A 7,500-nucleotide genomic window follows, 5' to 3' on the forward strand; every position below is an offset into this window, starting at 1 on the left:
GCACCAATCCTTTGTGGACTCTTTTCCTGAAGAATTGGAGTGATGCTGGTTGGAGCTTTACCAACACCAAATCGCCAACTTTGAACTCTTGTGGTCGCCTTCCCAAGTCTGCCCACTTCTTCATCCGTTTTGCCGCCTTCTCCAAGTAAGCCCGCGCAATATCGGCATTTCGATGCCACTCCTTTGCGAAATGGTAGGCTGATGGACTACTCCCAGTATAACCAATTGCCATAGTGTGCGGAGTCGACGGTTGTTGTCCTGTGATAATTTCGAAGGGGCTCTTGTTGGATGCAGAGCTCCGCTGCAAGTTGTAGGAGAATTGGGCGATGTCCAACAGCTTCACCCAATCTCGTTGATTGGCACTCACGTAGTGCCGGAGATACTGCTCTAAGAGCGAATTTATTCTTTCAGTTTGACCATCCGTCTGGGGGTGGAGGCTTGTAGAGAAGTATAACTTTGACCCCAACAATTTGAATAGCTCGGTCCAGAATCGTCCCAGGAACCGAGCGTCTCGATCACTAACAATATTGTGTGGGACTCCCCAATACTTCACTACACCCTTCATCATCAGTCTGGCCGCCTCTTCAGCTGAACAGTGTAGGGGAGCAGCAATGAAAGTTGCATACTTTGAAAACCGATCGACCACCACAAGTATCGATCCAAGTCCCCCTACAGGCGGCAAGCTAGATATGAAGTCTAAGGAAATGCTCTCCCATGGCCTTTCTGGTACAGGCAACGGCTCCAAAAGTCCCACCGGCTTCCGTTGCTCCACCTTGTCTTGTTGGCAAGTAAGGCATGTTCGAACATACTCCTCCACATCAATCCCCATCTTTGGCCAGTAGAAGGCCCTCTCCACGAGAGCCAATGTTCTGTGAATGCCGGGATGTCCAGCCCAAAGGGAATCGTGACACTCTTTCAAGAGTTCACGCCTTAAATTGTCCACTCGGGGAACATAAACTCTATTCCCTTTTGTGTAAACAAGTCCCTCCTGGACCCAAAATCGTCGTGCCTTGCCTTCTTTGATGAGCTGCATCAGGATAACTGCCTGGGGATCACTATACAGTCCATCTCTGATTCGAGAAAGGAAGTTGGAATGTAACTGACTTGTTTGGCCTCTGCCCTCCAGTTGTGCAGCATTCACGCACTCCACCTTCCGACTCAGCGCATCGGCCACGACATTCGCCTTCCCGGGCTTGTATTCCATTGCCATATCAAATTCAGCCAGGAAGTCCTGCCACCGTGCTTGCTTTGGGGAGAGCTTCTTCTGAGTTTGGAAATAACTCAGGGCGATGTTGTCTGTCCTCAGCACAAATCGCGACCCGAGGAGGTAGTGTCGCCAAACTCGTAGGCAGTGGATCACCGCTGTCATCTCCTTCTCATGCACTGGATACCGCCTCTCGGTCTCGTTGAGTTTGCGGCTCTCGTAGGCCACCGGATGACCTTCTTGCATGAGTACTCCACCAATAGCAAAGTCCGAAGCATCGGTATGGACTTCAAAGGGCTCTCCATAGTTTGGCAATTTGAGCACTGGTTCTTCCAGAACAGCAGCCTTCAGATCTTGGAATGCTATCTCACATTTGTCAGACCACTTCCAAGGCTGCTCCTTCTTCAGCAACTCCGTCAGTGGGGTTGCCCGCTTCGAATATCCTGAAATGAAGCGTCGATAGTAGTTGACGAATCCAAGGAAGGATCTCAACTCTGGCACCTTCTTTGGTGTTCGCCATTCCGCAACTGCTTGCACCTTCGACTTGTCCATCCGAATGGAGCCACCACCGATTCGATGCCCTAAGAATAGGATCTCAGTTTGAGCAAAGTAGCATTTCTCCCTTTTTACGAACAAAGTGTTCTCCCTGAGAACCTTGAAAATCGTCCGAAGGTGCTTGACGTGCTCCTCGAGCGTTTGGCTGTAGACGACGATATCGTCCAAGTAGACGACCACGAACTTATCTAAATACTCCTTGAATAGTTGGTTCATGAGAGTACAGAATGTGGCCGGAGCGTTGGTTAAGCCGAAAGGCATCACCAAGAACTCAAACGCTCCATACCTGGTCACACAGGTAGTCTTCGCTTCGTCGCCTTCAGCAATGCGCACCTGCCAATACCCCGACCGAAGGTCGAGTTTTGAGAAATACTTGGCCTTGCCCAGTTGGTCGAATAAGTCCGCGATGAGCGGGATGGGATACTTGTTCTTCACCGTTACTTTGTTGAGGGCTCGATAGTCGACGCATAATCGGAGGCTCCCATCTTGTTTCTTCTGGAAGAGAACTGGAGCTCCGAAAGGTGCTTTTGAGCTGCGGATGAGACCACCGCTTAGCAGTTCACCTAACTGCTTCCTGAGTTCGGCCAACTCTGGCGGGGGCATGCGATAGGGTGGTCTCGCTGGAGGCTTCACTCCTGGCTCCAGCTCGATACTGTGATCCACGCCTCTGCGTGGTGGGAGAGTCTTCGGCAACTCGGGTGGCATAACGTCTTCGAACTCCTTCAAGACGTTCGCCACTACAGCAGGTTCTTGAATGGCCTCTTCGTTGAGTGGCTCTAGCTTCATAGCAGCCACGAATGTCAGTTCGCCCTTTCGCACCCCTTTCTTCAATTGTAAGGCCGAAATGTGTTGGGGCTCCTTGGTTCCTCTCCGAGAGACGGGAACCACGCAGGGGTCATCGCCTCCCATCATACATAGGGAGTTTAAGAACGGCATCGGCACCAACTTCGCCGCATGCATAAATTCCATTCCAAGAATCACTTGGAAGTCGTCCAGTGGCACGGCCATCATGTTGGTGTTACCGCTCCAAGTCCCGATTTTGATAGGAACACCCTTCGCCAACCCGGAGATTCGCCTGGCCTCCGAGTTCACCGCCTTCATTCGGCTTGGGCTCTTCTCCAATGTCAACCCAAGTCGCTGTGCTTCGCGATCGGCTATGAAGTTGTGGGTAGCGCCCGTGTCCACCATTGCACGGGTCGTTTGGCCATTTAGCTTAATGTCCACATACATTAGTTCGCTGCTTCCTGCTTTTTGTGCCTTCGTCTTCGTGTTCTCCCCCACTTGACCCCGCATAGCGTTCAACAGACGCATTGCTCCCATTCGGGGTCCTTGCGACTCCTCATCGTCGCTGCTGGATTCTGAGCTGCTCGAACTAAGAGCAACAGCTTTGCCCTTGTCCGATCGGGGAGGGTGGATGGAAGCTGTCAAAGCGTTGAGTGCCTGCTTCTGTGGGCACTCCCTTACCATGTGCGGTCCTCCGCACAAGAAGCATCCTCCAGGTTTTGAGGCCTTGCCTTTTGGGTTCGGCCCTTTGTGGGAGTTCTTCTTCTTCTGTTCGCCCCCGAGCTCTTTCCCTCGAGAATGTTTTGGAGGGCGATTGTTTGAAGATTGTTTCCTTCTCGCTGGGTCTTCAGAGGAAACGAAGTCGGTGAGCCTTTCTGCAGCTGCAATTGCCCCGACCACGTCGGTAACATTCCTTCGATTCAGCTCTTGCTGAGCCCATGGTTTCAGACCATCAAGGAAGCTGAACAACTTGTCCTTCTCGGACATGTCCTGTATGTCCAGCATCAGTGCAGAAAACTGCTTTACATAGTCTCGGATGGTGGTACTTTGGCGGAGTTGTCTCAACTTCCTTCTTGCGACGAACTCTGTGTTCTCCGGTAGGAACTGAGTTCTCAACTCCCGCTTCAAGTCTTCCCATGTGTCGACTCGACACCGACCTTGTTGGATCTCCTCCCAACGAGTTCGCCACCAAAGTTTCGCATCTCCATTCAGATACATTGTTGCTATTGAAACTTTGGTATCTTCAGAATCGGGCCTCGTAGCTCGGAAGTATTGCTCCATGTCGAACAGAAAGTTCTCGAGCTCCTTGGCATCTCTGGCCCCTCCGTATCCATGGGGCTCAGGTGCCCTCAAGTTTTGTGGCGGTGCAACGCGGGTGTTGCCTCCTCCCGCATTTAGCATTCTTGTGAGCATAGCCACCTTCGCCGTGAGTTCCGCCACAACGTCTTGCAAGTGCTGCACGGAGTCCTTGGTGTCATCGGACAGTCGGTCGACTAGGGCCTCGACCTTGTCGATCCTGGACTCCGCTTCCTCTTGCGAGCTCTCTACCCCAACAAGTCTTTGTTGGCCATGGTAGAGTTCCTCCATGCTCGCTTCCAGAACATCTAGGCGGGTTTCCGCCGTCGTGAGTCTCTCCTTATGACTCTTTTTTCCTGTTAGCGCACCAGATTGCGCTTCCTCCGCTCGCGGAGAGTTGCCAACTTCTCGCTCATCCTGTTCGCTGCCGCGATCCTCGTGAGCGGCTCCAACAGCATGAGAGCGAGTGTGCACATGCAGCCCACCTGCGGCTGCTTGGGGCAAGGTTCCGGCTTGCCCCGTCTTGCTTGATTCGCCACGATGCTTTGCCATGGCGAAGTTGCGAAGTTCGTTCGCTGTTCGATCGAAGAGCTTGCCCGCTCTGATACCACAATGTCACGACCTTAGCTGGAATTGCCTAAGGCGTGAGGCACCCTTGCGGCCGAAGACGCGAACTTAGCTTGCGTTGCCTAAGTCGCGGGTCACCCTCGTTGCAAAGACGCGAACTTAGCTTGCGTTGCCTAAGTCGCGCTTTGCCCTTGCGATCTTGCTCCGCAAGGATCAGCCACTTTGTAACCTCTCGCAGGTCCCGAAGGACCTGTAAAAGAGAAAGAAAGTTAGATCGAAAGAACGAGCAACGGACAAGTCCCGAAGTCTCGCGAAAAGGGAAGCTTTACAAGCAAATCGTCGAACACCTTGTGTGCACAAGAGAAAAGAGGGAGAGGGAGGAAAACAAGGCTTTCAAGGATGAACGAACAGCTGCAAGCCCACAAACAGCCGCTCACCTGGTCCCGGACGCAACACCAAGTTCCCGTAAAGGTCACGTGCGAACTTGCGAAAGAGTGTTCAACGCCCGGTATATAACCGAAGCCCCATCCAGCCATGTGCCACCCGGGGGGTTCCTGGGGTCTGAGCTGGCTGACATTTTGGTGAGCGGAGGCAGCACTCTGCTCACCTCCCGCGGCACGCGAAAACGGCTCCGTTTTGGGCTGTTTTGGGGCTGTTTTGCTCGGTTTGGTGAACGGTCGCTTTGCAACGCTGCAGCTTGTTCGAACTTACATATTTACAAGCAAAATGACCCAAAACCATAAGAAAACATGCTGTCAAGCAGCTGTACATGCGGGTGCGAGCGACGAACGGTTCGTTGAACGGAGTTGTTGCGGGTGCGCGACGACCGTTCGTGACAGGGTGGCACAGGGCTGGATGGGGCTTTCGTATAGCAGGGACGGTGCTGCCTCTCGCTTCGCTCGCTGTTCGCCGCTCGCCGCTCGCTCGCGCAGCCAAAAATGGCCAGTTTTGGCCCGTTTTGGCCAGTTTTTGGCCTGTTTTTGCGTTGCGCGGTGACCATCTTGAGCGGAGCAAAATGTCAGCCATCTCAGCACCCTGGAACCCCCCGGGTGGCACAGGGCTGGATGGGGCTTTCGTATAGCAGGGACGGTGATGCCTCTCGCTTCGCTCGCTGTCCGCCGCTCGCTGCTCGCTCGCGCAGCCAAAAATGGCCAGTTTTGGCCCGTTTTTGGGCCGTTTTGGCCTGTTTTTGGGCTGTTCTTGCGTCGCGCGGTGACCGTCGTGAGCGGAGCAAAATGTCAGCCATCTCAGCACCCTGGAACCCCCCGGGTGGCACAGGGCTGGATGGGGCTTTCGTATAGCAGGGACGGTGCTGCCTCTCGCTTCGCTCGCTGTCCGCCGCTCGCCGCTCGCTCGCGCAGCCAAAAATGGCCAGTTTTGTCCCGTTTTTGGGCCGTTTTGGCCTGTTTTTGGGCTGTTCTTGCGTCGCGCGGTGACCGTCGTGAGCGGAGCAAAATGTCAGCCATCTCAGCACCCTGGAACCCCCCGGGTGGCACAGGGCTGGATGGGGCTTTCGTATAGCAGGGACGGTGCTGCCTCTCGCTTCGCTCGCTGTCCGCCGCTCGCCGCTCGCTCGCGCAGCCAAAAATGGCCAGTTTTGGCCCGTTTTTGGGCCGTTTTGGCCAGTTTTTGGCCTGTTCTTGCGTCGCGCGGTGACCGTCGTGAGCGGAGCAAAATGTCAGCCATCTCAGCACCCTGGAACCCCCCGGGTGGCACAGGGCTGGATGGGGCTTTCGTATAGCAGGGACGGTGCTGCCTCTCGCTTCGCTCGCTGTTCGCCGCTCGCCGCTCGCTCGCGCAGCCAAAAATGGCCAGTTTTGGCCCGTTTTGGCCAGTTTTTGGCCTGTTTTTGCGTTGCGCGGTGACCATCTTGAGCGGAGCAAAATGTCAGCCATCTCAGCACCCTGGAACCCCCCGGGTGGCACAGGGCTGGATGGGGCTTTCGTATAGCAGGGACGGTGATGCCTCTCGCTTCGCTCGCTGTCCGCCGCTCGCTGCTCGCTCGCGCAGCCAAAAATGGCCAGTTTTGGCCCGTTTTTGGGCCGTTTTGGCCTGTTTTTGGGCTGTTCTTGCGTCGCGCGGTGACCGTCGTGAGCGGAGCAAAATGTCAGCCATCTCAGCACCCTGGAACCCCCCGGGTGGCACAGGGCTGGATGGGGCTTTCGTATAGCAGGGACGGTGCTGCCTCTCGCTTAGCTCGCTGTCCGCCGCTCGCCGCTCGCTCGCGCAGCCAAAAATGGCCAGTTTTGTCCCGTTTTTGGGCCGTTTTGGCCTGTTTTTGGGCTGTTCTTGCGTCGCGCGGTGACCGTCGTGAGCGGAGCAAAATGTCAGCCATCTCAGCACCCTGGAACCCCCCGGGTGGCACAGGGCTGGATGGGGCTTTCGTATAGCAGGGATGGTGCTGCCTCTCGCTTCGCTCGTTGTCCGCCGCTCGCCGCTCGCTCGCGCAGCCAAAAATGGCCAGTTTTGGCCCGTTTTTGGGCCGTTTTGGCCAGTTTTTGGCCTGTTCTTGCGTCGCGCGGTGACCGTCGTGAGCGGAGCAAAAAGTCAGCCATCTCAGCACCCTGGAACCCCCTGGGTGGCACAGGGCTGGATGGGGCTTTCGTATAGCAGGGACGGTGCTGCCTCTCGCTTCGCTCGCTGTCCGCCGCTCGCCGCTCGCTCGCGCAGCCAAAAATGGCCAGTTTTGGCCCGTTTTGGCCCGTTTTGGCCAGTTTTTGGCCTGTTTTTGCGTTGCGCGGTGACCATCTTGAGCGGAGCAAAATGTCAGCCATCTCAGCACCCTGGAACCCCCCGGGTGGCACAGGGCTGGATGGGGCTTTCGTATAGCAGGGACGGTGATGCCTCTCGCTTCGCTCGCTGTCCGCCGCTCGCTGCTCGCTCGCGCAGCCAAAAATGGCCAGTTTTGGCCCGTTTTTGGGCAGTTTTGGCCAGTTTTTGGCCTGTTCTTGCGTTGCACGGTGACCGTCGTGAGCGGAGCAAAATGACAGCCATCTCAGCACCCTGGAACCCCCCGGGTGGCACAGGGCTGGATGGGGCTTTCGTATAGCAGGGACGGTGCTGCCTCTCGCTTCGCTCGCTGTCCGCCGCTCGCC

The sequence above is a fragment of the Musa acuminata genome, unplaced genomic scaffold (genome assembly GCF_036884655.1).
Source record: "Musa acuminata AAA Group cultivar baxijiao unplaced genomic scaffold, Cavendish_Baxijiao_AAA HiC_scaffold_1136, whole genome shotgun sequence".
NCBI lineage: Eukaryota > Viridiplantae > Streptophyta > Magnoliopsida > Zingiberales > Musaceae > Musa > Musa acuminata.